Here is a 15,077-nt window from a genome sequence, read left to right as displayed (position 1 = left end):
TGAGGTTGGTGAAAAATGGGGTACTGTGTACAAACCATTACTGGGTAGCATTAATCATAAACCAAGTGATACTGTTGGTTTTGGTAATATCAGGGTTGGCACTAATTTCCAGCAGGCATGTGTGGTACAGTTTAGTCCCTTTTATTCCCAAGTAAAAACAACTTTGTCAAAGAATTGGAACATTTTCAGAACTAATCCTGAAATAATTCGGGTTCTTGGTGACAAGCCTATTTTCTCCACCAAAGTAGGTAGTAACATAAAATCCTTGGTGGAGGTTTCTAGAAATTCTAATGAAAAACAGAGAAACTCATATGGTAGTAAGCCTTGTGGTAGATGTCATTATTGTTCATATATAATGCTTGAACGTGACATCACTATTAATAATCTTAACAAGTGTCATATCTATTTGAAAAATGGTAACTGTCGTTCCAGTAAGCTGGTATATCTTGCTAAATGTAATTCCTGTTCTTCATTTTATGTTGGAAAGACGGAAAGGATGTTGAAGAACAGGATATATGAGCATTTATATGATATACAATGTGGAAAAAATACTAATGCATTATACAAACACAGTGGTTCGTGTAGAAATTTTAGTGGTTTTAAGTTTGGTATTTTGGACTTTGTTACAGTGGATGTAAGGGGGGGGTGATTGGCAAAATAGGATGCATAAGAAGGAATTGATGTGGCAACTTAGATTAGCTGCTGACCACCCCCGGGCATTAATGAACATCTTTCAATTATGCCTGTTTTGAAAGAGAAGGCAGATTTAGTATAATACACTGGCTGTTCAGTCAGTGAAGTAATTTTTAACATGAAAAAAAGTTTTTTAAAATGTTTAAATAGTTAATATTTCTGCACTTTTGCATTATAATTTTTCTTAAAAATGTGATATTTTCATATACATTTTACATTTTACATGTACAATGCAATGGTATACATTTTTAATACTGGATTATTTATTTGTTTTCCATTCATTATTCATGAGATTTGGCATGTTTAAAATATGATTTGTTAACTTCTAGACCAATGAATTCAAACTGTGTGTTATTTAAGCCTGAAAGTTTATATTTTAATTGTTCTGACATAGTCATACTGTTTGATGAAAGCGCTTAACTATTTGTGTATTTTGTATTAATAAATTGTATCTGTGGACTCGCAACATTGTGCTACTACTTGTTACTTGGTTGTACTGAAATAATCCCTGAGACATGGAACCTAAAAGGTGATTGAATGTGACAAAAACTGTTGTTCTTCTACACATTTTTCACTGAAATTATTATTATTATTTCTGGGCTGGGCATACATTACACTTGTGCAGCAGTACACAGTAGTCTGTGATCCTGACAGCAATATTTCTGTCAAGTCTCTTTTTGAAATCAGAAAATAAAAAAAAACAAAAACAACACACACCACACACACAGCTGTGTACATGCTAAGTTACAGCTAAATGTTTTTCATTTTCAATAGTTTTTCCATAAAATCTCTTCAGAATCATTGGAATGGATGATTATGGATGACTGATGCAAGATAAAAACTATAATACTAATACTATTAATAGTGTGATTGTGTGCTGGTGGTGTGATTTTTATTTACTGATTGTTACTAGTTGGGTTAAGTCATATTGAAGATGATGTGTATGTTTGTTTGGTTATTAAGTCTTTTAAAATTTATTTAGCAAAATTTTAATACTGACTTATAACTTAAAAAAAAAAATAAAAAAAATTAGCCAACTTCAACCATTTCATATCCTTGGCCTTTAAAATATTATAATTTTGAACCTTTAACTTTTTTTCTTTTTAAGACTCTTGTTTGTATCTTGTATCAACTAATGTGGGTTGGCTACCTGTGCTAAATTGTGGAAGAAAAAAGCAGCATCTCTGCAGCATCATTGCACAACTTAATTTTAAGTTTGATTTAATTGGAATTGCAATATTTCTAATTAGTTTATTTACTGTTATGTTATGTGCCTAATATAAAATAAAAATAAATATTAACACAAAATAATTGTGTTCATTACACAAAACAACTTGACACAATTTGACATCAAAAAAGACATCAAAAAAAACATCAAAAAAGTCCCAAAAACTTGAAAAAAAAAACAGTCCCTCACAAAAAAAAAAAAGCCCCCTCAAAACCCATTCTCTTATCATCCTCTATATCATCTCTATCTCTATCATCAAGAAATCAATCTAATATTCAATTCTAATAGTCTGCCTTTATTTAAATGCATTGCCCTATAAAAAAAAAACATACTGCTAAAGTTGAACAACTAAAGTCAAAACAACTAATCCTATAATGAATTACACAGGCTACTAATCTTATCCTATAATACCACACACTGACAGGAATCATTCCAACACTGACAAATATCATTTACTGACATGTATGCACAGCATCATCATAAGAATAACTCTGCAGGAGATGGTCTATACTCAACTTACATCACTAAAATAAGGAACTCAAGCCCACTCTCACTGAGGTTAACCTATAACCTCCTTACTTCAAAACTGATCTTAAGAAATATCTAATTATCTTTGTTTTTACTTATCCCCTTGGTAATGTCTCACAGCTTAAATATAATTTCTGACTGATACCTGTTAAGCAAAATAAAATAAATGTTTTCATCTCAGAATTCTACTAAGCAAACTGTAAACATTGTTAATATCCCCAGCACCTCTCCAGTATCTCAGCACAAGGCTACTTTTGCTCACTAATTTAACAGCTTTTGTCCATCACCACTCACTAACGCTGTTTTATCACTCCTGCTTAACCTAAAAACCTTTTCCTTACCCTATCATTCAGCTTCTACTTATTCCATCATCAGTTTCATTTCGTACTAGTAAAAGAAACCAAAACAAATGTAACAATACTTATTTCACTACCACTTTTTCATGTAACTGCAATATGGAACCATTACTAAATCTTCTACTTTCTCTCACTGCGCTATGCTATGCATTCACACACCTCCTTAACTACATGTGATCCAGCCTGCTAACAAACAACTTTCATTTGTGTAACCTCTTGACATTTCTGTCAATCTGTAATTCTTGTATGATTATGTTTATATCTATCTGTAAATATTTGATATCTTGATTATATTCAACTACTGTACACATATAACCATGTTAACTGTGCATTTAACACCATTCATTGTGGATTCATGTTATCTTTGTAGTCTCTGTGGAGCTTTTCTCTCTGGGCCTTCACTGAAAATATTTTATCCTGCCTAGTCAAATTTTCCCAATAAACAAATGATAATAAATAAATAAATATTGTCCTCATCAGACAGGCAATAGGTAAGCAATGGTGGGGATTCAGAAGTGTAGCTGGCTCAGCACTTTATGGTATCTGTATTAAGCCAATCTAGTGATAGGCTTCTTAAGGATACAAAAAACAGACTTTCCTTCTATAATCACACCATACACCTGGGCGGATGCATAATATGCCCCCCTTCCTGCCTAGCCGCTCATGTCCAATTTCTGTGCCACATCCCCCAACCCTTCTCCCTTTTATTAAAAAAAAAAAAAGAAAAAGAAAGAATTTATTCTTATAAACTGCAGCAAACTGCTAGCTACAAGTGTAGCAAACAATTGATACTGTTTATATCCTGCCTGAATGGAGCACTATGTCGCTCATGATTTAGTTAAAAAAAAACTTTGTATAAATTCTAGAAAACTGTTGGCTTCAACTGGAGCAAACAGTTGCTACAGCTTACACCCTCTCTGACTGTAGTGTTCAGATTTTAGTTTAAAAAAAAGTTTTTTTTTCTAACTTTTAAACTGCAGCAAACTGCTACAATGTAGCACGTAGTTTGCTACAGTTTAGACAAAGACCACTAATACAAACTAAACTAAAGGATTCTGTGATAGGCTAGCTGTCTGCACACACAAACTCTAAGTTACTTAACTAGGCAGTCCCATACACTTTCTATTGTCAGTCACATAGCAGCTTTATATTTAACTAATGTTATAATAATATGAGTTCACATACAACAACATATCTCATTAGTTTCTACTTGCTCAGAGACATAAAGGGTGTAGTTAGAATAGTGACCATTCACTCATCCAGTCACATAGCAGACTAATAGTCATATGATTTCACTGACAACACAGTGTGTATGAACAGAGTTTGTAACATCACCACCGTAGAAGTCTGCTTATTGCTATAATTATAATAAATACATTTGCAACATTAATAAAGGAACGTCTGGAAAAATCAAATGATGCTGGTGATACTCTGCTATATGCAACAGCTTTGTAACATTTAGCACTGCAATACACACACACACACACACACACACAATTCATACCAGTAATTCTTACATATTGCAGTCATTAAAACACAAGCTGAAGACGCTGAGGTTGTATTGCAGATTAAATAATTGTGCCAAACACAGTACCTGCAGCCAGTACTTGCTTTTTTCTATCTTTCTAGCACTGCATGCCATTATATTTACTTTTAATGTTGCACAAACATTGTTGGCAGTTTCTCCTGTGTTGTAAATATTTTTTCTCAGAAGTAATTGTGATAACTGTAAATGTGAGTATCCAACCCTATCTACAGGAAACAGCAATGTACTTGAGTGGTTCACTCAGGAACACAGCAGTATTCTGAAGGACTTTAAAAGAAAAAAGCACACAGTAGAATAGCATTCAAAATGTATGTACTTTTATTGAGCTTTACCATTCATGCTTCATTGTTGCAAAGTAGACATTTATAAGCAGGGTGGTAGGTGCTTGGTTTATTTTAAAGCTCGTAAGAGGACTCTGAACTTCCCACACACACACACACACACACACACACACACACACACACACACACACACACACACACACACACACACCAAAGCAAATCTTGATTATTTATTGTTCTTGTGCTTCTGTTATTTAGTAAAATACACATTTCTTGATTGGTATCCTTCCACATTATCCTGACTCCATATAAAATTAACACAAGTTTGTAGGTACATAACATTTTCAGAAACATTTGATCCTTCCTTGAAACAGGTCTAGGCATCCTTGTGGATTAGAGCAGTGTTGTGCCTTACAGTTACTAGTTAACACTAAGACTAATCTAACACCTGTTACTGCAGGAGATGTGTAGTGTAGTCAGTGTATATAAATAAAATCATGATCACAATGCTCTTCCTTCACCTGTTGATCATGAATATAAAAAAGTGAAACAAGTAATGAAAAAGTTTAATTTCTACTTTAAACACATGGTTTAGACCATACACAGAGCACTACGGTGCTCAGGTTTGACCACAAATGCAATACTGGCTTTTAAAAGCTGGTATTGTTTTAAGCTAAGATCTGGATTGGCTGATCATGCCCCTCCAACACTTTGCAGCAGGGGCAGTTGCCCCTTTTGCCCCACCCTAGCCATGCTACATTTAGATAGCAGCAATTTCATAATGATTAATCTACTTGTGTGTGCATATAAGATGGGTTAAAATGCGGCACTGACATGAAGCACCACTTATTTCTCATGTATAAAAGTTACAGGCTGAGACTGTATGTAGTATAAGGTAGCTTCCATAAAATCAGTGAAAGACTATTCCGTCAAGCATAAAAAAATTATAACAAAGAGAGCCCACAAAATAGTAAGATGCCCAAAGGCATCTCAAAACATGTACATCTGTCTCATTGCTGATGTGGTAAGGTAAAAAATGGAAAACCATGGATGAAATGGGGCATGTTGTGCTGCCCCAAAAGACCTGGTGCTATTAATAGTGAACATTCTGCATGACTTTTTTTTTCCATTTTACCTTGGATTTATCTCCCTAATGTAGCGTACAGCACCTCTTTCTACTTAGCCAGTTATTTGACCTGTTCAAATATTTTGTATGAAGCCTATCAAGCAGGTTAGCTCCCTCCTTAAAAGAAGTCTGGCATGAAACATTCATTTCCTGAAAATAAGAAAGAAGGAGACCTAAATTATATCAGTAAACAGATTAGGCAATCAGTTCCCAATCACAATTGTTATCTAACACTTTCAGTAAGCCCCAGGATATAAAAGAAGGCCCCTCATCATCATTTCAAATATACTGCCAAATTCATTCTCTCCTCCTCGGTGTACAGTTACTCACTGTGTTCTCAGAAATGACAAACATTCTTCTAATGAAACTTAGGCCAGAATGTCCTACTGTGACTATAAAATAAGCATCTTCATAATGCTAACCTAAATGTGTCTTCATGCCTATAGACAGATGCCAATGCTTAGTCTTTTATTGCAGAAAATAATATGTTACATGTTATGTTTAGATCAATCAGAGTACAAGAAATCTGATTTCCCTCTAAATAATGTAAAATTTTCACCAAGTTGAGTCTACCTGAATGTGTTCCTCAAATTCATGAGATGTTTCCCTAAACAGGTCTCTGTAGTTACAGATCAGCATATAATATCCTTCAAATGAAAATACTTACTTGATTCAGGCAGGCCACCCATTTATATGCTCTGCCCTGAATCCCTTTATAAAGAAGGGTCCACTGGTCATCTCCATGCAATACATAAATGAATAGATAAATGCATTGCATTCCTGTGTGAAACTGAAACAAATCCACATGCACCCAGGCAAGTGAGAGTCACAGGAGCTTCATAGGCAGAATAAGTATTTAATAGTGAGTTACAACTGAATAATAAAAGGCGTTTTTTTAAGGAAAGGATATTAGCTTTAGTTTTGGGTAGGAAACCTACAATAACACTGCATCCTAATTACACCTAAAATGTGTCCTTTTGCTTGCCTGAGTTACAAATAAATTGATTTCCTGACAGTAATTATCATGATATATGAAAATAGATTAGTTTGACTAGAAACTAGTTTTTTTGTGGCATGATCTGTCTGTGGCCTTGGAAGTATTAATAACCAGTTACAAGACAACATTTGACAAACAGCATCCAGTAATCGACCTCAAACCATGTGAAAGGAAACGCAGTTCGAAACAGTATGGTCCAGAATAAGTACTGCTATGTACTTCATATATACTAAACAGAAAATCTGCTCAAATAATAAAAGCAATAAATAAAAAATACTCAAGGAAAAAATGTAAAAACTAACTGTACAGAAACAGCAGCAATTCATTTTTCCACCTTATTACCGTTGAAACTACCAGCTATTTCATGTGACTGGGATAATTCCACATGGGAATATGGTATCTGATTCCCATACTGAATCTCCATATAGTGCAAACATACATAAAACTGATGAGGAACTACTTAATACAGAGTGAAAGGGACATGGTGCATTATCTTACTGATAAAGAAACCCAGCAACTAAAAATCTATACTCCTGCTTTTAGAAAGCTTTGGACGCAGTGGTCTGTTTTGATACTTCATGAGCAGTGACATAATTCACTCTTTTTGCTTTATTTTTTCATGTTTATCATTTATATTTTGTCACTGTGTTACTTATTTTTCAAAAGTATTATTGCAAAGAGATTACTGAAATTTAGAAATGGAACAGCAAAAAGTAATTGACATGAAGAGTGTGATGCTTCTGTATTCATCTCTTACAATTTACATACTAACACTAACTGCCTTTAGATTATACTACGTATTTTGCCATGTACTTGTGTCCTGCTCTTGTCTGTTGCATCTTTCACAGCATTGTGCTTCTCATTACACAAACTCACCAAGCTGTCAGCTTCTTATCTAGACTCTGAAAAGTGGTATTGTTATTACCCAGTGTTATAACACATTTATCAAACAGCTAATAATCATGTAAGGGGCACAGTGATGAATAGCAATATGCATCAAGTATCCTTAAATCTCAAATGAAATGTACACAGACTGTTATGCAAGGGCCATAGCTCTCAACTGTCCCTTATTTTGCCTCATAGTTTTTTGGGTTTTTTTTTTTTGCCCTGTCCCTAGTAAAATGTTTGATTTTCTTAAATCATTACTAGAACAACAGGTTTTTGTATTAACATGTATTTCCTGAACAATAACATTGGCTGTAATCTTTTGTGATTTACTACAAAATCAGAGTAATATTTAATACTTGCTATTATTTGGGGCTTTTGTTCCCAGCCCCCAACCCCATTATTTTTGGCTTTGCTCTTGATTCTTTAGCAAAGAAGTTGAACGCTATGTGCAAGAGGAAAGAAAATTCCAGTCTGTTATGATTGTAGCTTTTCAGGACAGATGTATTTAAATTACAACTGGAATCATTGGATAGCTGTATTAAAACACTTTGGGGAGATACTCACTTAAGATCTACCCACTTTTTGTGCATGTATGAGTGCAGGATTTGGTTACATATTACAAGACTGTCATATAAGTATTATACCTTGACACACAACTTCTTTTAATGTGTCAAATGTTTATTTATACACTCCCGGAGTGTTTATTACTTTTACGCATATGATTCTTGACATGTGTATCTGGTGGCAAGACATGGAAAAAAGAAGAGAGTCAGTAATTGAAAATGAATGAATGAATAATTTTGGGTATTACTCACAGAAAGTCATCACTAAACTATATCCTGTGTCTCTCTACACATTTAATCAGTTCCCATACATTATATTTGTGAAAAGCTTGGAGCCAACAGCTTATTCCACCAACCAATTAGCATAAAGCAGAAAAACTGTCCAGAACTGGATGCCAGTACATTGTAGGACATAGAGTTAAATGCTTACACTTCCAGGCAATTTGCAGGATCTCTGTTTTACCTACTTGCATATCTTTAGTATGTGGATGAAAAACAGATAACCCAGCAAGATGCCTGTACCATTTTACATAATATGCTCAATAGAGATTATAGTAACAAACAGGTGGCATCTTTAAACAGCGCTAGACAAAGTTGGCCTTTAATGTTAAAAGTTTCTCCTTCACACTGCATGACTGCTGAATGGAGTTGTCATGTTGTAAAAATCAGATCTTTAATTGTAGATCACAAATTAGAAGATCTGAGAATCCTTAGAAGAATACTGCAGTAAATTGCTGAGTGAAATCCATTAAAAGCACAATTACTCTGATGAAATATTATGAAAGTATATTGCTGCAGGAACAACTGTTTGTAAGTGCTGTGTTATAGTTATATCTCTACTTATGTTTGCTGTAATTATATAGATGTGAAAAAGAGTTTACCCCTTTGTAATATGTGACCAGTTTGAAGGTAATTTAACAAAAAACTGCATGTAGCAAGAGTGACACCTGCTGCCACGGTGTCTCCTTAGGCACGCTGAACCTAGCCCGTCAGTATTCATTCACCACAGCCTCCTGTATGGCAAATAAATTGTTTTAATAAACAGAGACAAACCTGTTTAGTATTAGTTCATTGCTAAGGGCAACAGCAGCAGGAAAGGGGTTTCTAAATTACTGATAATGAGAACAAACAAATCTATTACAATCAAGGGAAATTAACATTTCTGATTAAAACATATTCCGGTCTGCCACTGCACTCTCTCTCTATGGCTCTATCTCCTGAACTCCATCCACTTAGAGAAATAAAAGAGTAGGTCATTCATACTCCTCATGTAATTACATGGAAAATGTTTATGGCTTATGATGCCATTTACTGTTCTGCTCTGTCTGCATGAGACCAGTCAAATCCTCTGGTATTAGTTTAGCCAACACATAGCTGCAAGGGTTTAGAAAAAGTGGTAAATGTAATACATGTTGAAACAGTTTAGAAAAATGATATATAACAGTTACAATGATATGAGAAGTAATATATTTTAAAACAAATTGATGGAAAGACATGAAGCAATATTTTAAATTATTACATAAATATTTATAAATTTATACAATACACAAAAGTGCACCAAGTGCAACACACACAGAAAAGTCCACAGTTTTAAACCAACAACACTGCTTTAGAAAGCATAGACTCTACGTATACATACATAATATATATATATATATTTATATGTATGTATATATATATATATATATATATATATATATATATATGCATATATATACATATATGTATATATATATATATATATATATATATATATATATATATATATATATATATATATATATATATATATATATATATATATACATACACATGCATATATATATATATATATATATATATATATATATATATATATATACATACATACATACATACACATACACACACATACACACACAAACATAAAAATGCACATATATTTACACAAATACACATACAGAAGATACATTTACATATAGCCATATACTTATCCATATGCAGCAGAATCAAACTTGTTAAAAAAATTGCTGCCTCTCCTGATGACAAACTATAATGTACATTTTAGGAACCAAGTTTACACCATTTAAGCTAGAATAGTGATAACATTTTGCCCTACATAAGGGTATCAAATCTCCTACCACAAGCACATAAGTGAAATCAAAAGTGCACAAATCAACAAAAAAAAGCAACGGCCAGAGTAATTTCTGATTTTTCTATTACCAGATATCAAGTTAAAGGTTTCTAATGTAATACTTTTAGTACATAGACTGCATCTTTGATTCCATATGTTGTACAGGTACTACAGAAGAAAAGGCAGTTACATCAGATGAAGGTAACAACAAAGGAGTTTAGAGTGTCATTCAGAAATTTCTGGCTATTCCCCTGATAACACATGACTGTGTCAAACCTACAGTAACTACATGCCAACAGATGTTATCTTTGCAGCACCCGTAATATGAGAAAATGTTGCTCTGGATCGAATAAATAAGTTCTTTAAGTGTATGTTGCTGTCTCAGTTCAAATCAGAAATCAGTTTTGCTACATACAGCTGCTCGTGGGCCTAATTCATGTAAAGTATTCTGACACTATTTTTTCTGAATGTGATACAAACCATAGTGAAATCAACATAAAACAGCACAGAAATTTTTAAAAAAGGTGAGGCACTATACAGCATAAGCAATCCAGAACAGCTGACCACCTTGTAAAAGAAAATACTGGGAATTGTCTGCATTGCTAAAGCTGTTACAGTAGCATATGAACAAGCTTAAACAAACCTAAGTGCTCTTTTCTTGCTAGAGAGAAAATGTTATGGTGTTGTACCACAGGAGTAGCTGAAGTGCAAAATATTCTTGACATCCGCCTGGCTGCATATGACCACCTCCACTCTGGCACATCCCCACTATTATATTTTATGGTTCAGTAGCACCTGTGCACTACAGATGAGGTGGAACTCATATCCTAAATACCTAAAGTTGCACAGTGCCATCTTAACATTCTTTCAACAGTGCAAATGCATTATGACAACACAACTCAAAGCAAGAACACTCTGACATCAGCACAGTGCACAGTCTACTCAGGCATGGAAGCTGAATGCTTGGCCAAAGGAGTTCCCTTTAAACACTGCTTGCTTTAATGCTACTCATCAAACTGCAGTAATCCAGAACTAAGGGACTAGCAATTTCTTTATGTTGCAGTGACCTCCATGTCAGTTATAGTAAAATGACAGTTTGTAGTGAAACTCTCCCAATACAGAAGATGTGGGGACTTTTCCAATATATAACCTTCTAGTCTGAGGCTTGGGTTTCATTAACAAATGCTGTTTTTTTTTTGTAATTATGCTTAACAAAATGGCATTTACAAATAATTCCCTTTGGCCAAATATGTCACACCTTTTGGTCATCATTCCTGTAACAATATTCTGATACTGTAACTATTATACAAAGACAAGCATATAGCAGTTGCATCGTGGACTCAACCACGTAACACTGTGCTATGACACTTAATCGGCACTCTAATATCACTGATGTTGTACAACACTAAGCATGATGATATTGTGCCTATTGTGAGGTCATATTCTGCCGTCACACTTGTTCACCAGTAACAGTGAGAGTTCACTACTATTTTAAAGGCACACTCTGACTACAACTTCTGGGCAATGGCATTCTTACATCATTAATGTGTTACAATCACACCATGATCGACTTGCTGTTATGCAACAGCTGCCATGACATGTGGTGCAGAAGCTTCTGAGTACCACTTTGGTGCCACACTATCACTGCAGCATCATCTTCATGGGACAATGGGATTAAAACATCACAAATGCGGTACATTTGGAAACATCTCAAATGTGGTACATCTGCAACCCTCAAAGATGTGGTGCATCTGTAAACACTACTGATGTGGTACATTCATAAACATCATAGGTGTGCTACATCCATAATCCTTAGAAGTGTGATACATCCACAATCCTCAAAGATGTGGTACATCTGCAAACATCACAGATGTAGGACAGCAGCATTCAGATATGACCTGAGTGATAAAGCATCATCATAAAAAGTCTGAATATCCACTCTTAGTGACATTAGCCAGCATACTTTCTTCAACATCCTGTTTATATATCTATACCTACATACTTGTATCCTGTTGCATATTAATTCTATGTTAAGTTGCAGACTGCATCTAGAAAAAAAGTGTTGGTTGCTCAAAATGCCTTAAAGAATCACTGATTCATGAAATAAGCAACAAAAGCACAATAAAACAAAAGCACAATTAATTCATCTTTCAGGGAAATACAAACCTAATTATGCTAACCACAAAAGTCATGCATGATAAAAGTTTATCTGAGATTAATGTCAAACAGCTACAATATTGTTTTAAAAAAGCTGCACTTCAACAATTTACTTGGCCTCTGGAAACGTCTTACTTCACCAAGAAGGAAAAAAATCTTTAATTATATAAATAATATTCCTTAAAACTTTATAATTTTAATGAGAATAAGGGCATCAATTTTGTCACACTTTCAACTCTTGGTTTTTCATGTGTATTTGTTTATTTGTATTTGTTAACCAGCATAGAGTACTTAATCTATATATGGACCACGGCATTGCATTAAATTTAAAAATATCTGTTAGAAGAATAACACTTACTTCATTGACTGATACTTATTTGCAAGGAAAATGCTGTTTGAACAAAACAAACTGCAAACTATGAATGTTATGCAAACTTAATTCAAATAACATGTAAGCAAGAGGCTGACAGATGGTTATGACTCCCATGTCTTTGTATATAAATAAAAAAAAAAAAAAATTTTTTATTTACTTTAGAAAAGTCAAAAAAAAAACAGATACCTAATGTATATCTGTCAGTTACATAACACCATAAACTTTTCATATGCATTTTGGAAAATAATGCTGTTTTACAATGCATGTTACAGCCATTGCATATACTAAAGATTTCCAAGGACTAACCAAATACATATACTAGATTATAGCTGAGTTGGGTTAAAATGTTATAATCAATACATAATTAAGTAATGTTAACAGACTTTCTAAATTCAGATGCATGTAATGTTATAGCTTTCTTCATTCAGTGCTGTCTGTGAAAACATAAATGTACTAAGTTCAGAGGATTCCCAGCATACGAGTGGGTGTGTTGGGGGGTGCACCCTCACCCTATTCCTGTTATATAAATACAGGCAAGACATGCATGTGATAGCATTTAATCCTCTGCTGGTTTGTATTAAAGAACAGTGTATATTTCATTCCGGTGAATGGATTTCTTTTCACGATAAAATGTTGAGATATCATTAATAATTTACATCAGGAGTCCTATTTCACAAAATCGTTGGTTCTTGTATAGTACTATGTTCAGACAGATTTTCATAGTTGGATAAAATTTTAAACAATATAAAGTGGTGAAGGAAGAAATCTTTCCATAATAGTGATGTCGATTTCCTTTTAATCACAGGAGAAGTATGCTGTTCAAAGAGCAAAGAGGTACAACACTGTGCCCTCCACCCCACCCTAGTGAGTCTTGAATTCTCCCCATTTCACGCAGCAGTGACCTGAAAACGTGCAGTAGGGCAAATCTAGTTTATTGTAACTATTCGATAAAATGGAGAAAAGGTGAACATTTGAAGAAAATGATAACACGAAACTGGAAGAACGACTGATTTATTCACTTTTTCCACAAATTGCGTTCTTATTTTGCACTCTTTCCAAAGAAAGACTAGTTTCCAAACAGAAGTTAGTATTGAGGACTAGTAGGGTTGCCTTTTCGTCTGTTTTAAAAATGCGAAATTAATTTCCCTAAATATACTCTCTCAGTCTCAGATAGCACTATTTTCCAAAAACACACATTATCAGGCAACCTGGCACTGCACCAAAAAGAAAAGAAGGCTGCTAATATGAGGAAAAGAAATGGTGAGACGGAAGTCACTATCAAATATAATGTAACCGTTTTAGTAGATCATCTTCACCGTTACGTTAAACGTGTAAGCCATTGGGAGTATCAAAGCTACATCAGTCTGCCTGTCTTATCACACTCAATTTCCCTTAAGTTCGGCAAGGGACTAAACTGCAGCCCCAAGGATCACAACGTGCGACTCGAACCTTAAACCTGTGGTAAGGTATTACTACACTTAATGGCTTTCCCCTAAGATAAAGTACAGATGGCATCCTTAACTTTCCTTGTAAATTTATATATATGTATATATATATATATATATATATATATATGTATATATATATATATATATATATATATATATATATATATATATATATATATATATATATATATATATATATATATATATATATATGTGTGTGTGTGTTTACTACAAAAAGCAAGCAGAAACATGGAAGAATCAAATCAGTTGATATACACCTGTGCAGTTCAGAAATTAATAAAATACTTCAGATGCCACTGTTTAGAATTGCAACTACAAATCAGTACTTTTCAAGCCACCTCCAATTTCCCTTTCAGTAGTTATTTATTTATAGCTGTTAAAAAGATGAGCGGTTCTTGGTGATTTTCTCATACCTTTTGATAGTGGCTCTCCAGGTTCGGCTGTCCTGCTCTGCGCTCAGCTCTGGTTTGAAAAGAGCTCCGGAGAGGCTGCGCCAGTTTACACTTGTACACGCTCACACGGAGATTAGCCAGAGCAAAAACCTGCACCTACCACCTCCTAATCTTCCCAAACTGCTGCAATTCGCCCTGCCAGCCCAAGGGGGAGACGTCGAGCTGTTGACCCCTTGCTTGCTGTACTGAGCTATTCACTGCTGGGAGATCAGTCGCTCTTCGTGCTTGAGTTTGGATAGACTAAAACAATTTCTCCCAGCACATTTACTGAACTATCAGCCTCCTCCCTTCAAGTCGTCAGGGGAAG

General features: G+C 34.3%; 1 protein-coding gene across 1 annotated transcript in view; it reads right to left on the bottom strand.

Annotated features, from left to right (window-relative positions):
• Window positions 1-15,077, bottom strand: part of CPNE7 (copine 7) — a 2,789,522-nt gene that overhangs the window by 2,774,131 nt on the left and 314 nt on the right. Inside the window, exon 1 of the mRNA XM_044081847.1 lies at window positions 14,732-15,077. This exon is cut by the window's right edge and continues 314 nt beyond it. The gene's annotated coding sequence lies outside the window, so the exon portion shown is untranslated. The remainder of the gene's footprint in view (window positions 1-14,731) is intronic.

Source organism: Protopterus annectens, chromosome 8.part1 (assembly GCF_019279795.1).
Source record: "Protopterus annectens isolate FY-2018-M chromosome 8.part1, PAN1.0, whole genome shotgun sequence".
Lineage (NCBI taxonomy): Eukaryota > Metazoa > Chordata > Ceratodontiformes > Protopteridae > Protopterus > Protopterus annectens.
The sequence above is the reverse complement of the archived record's forward strand: the minus strand, read 5'-3'. Positions and strand labels throughout refer to the sequence as shown.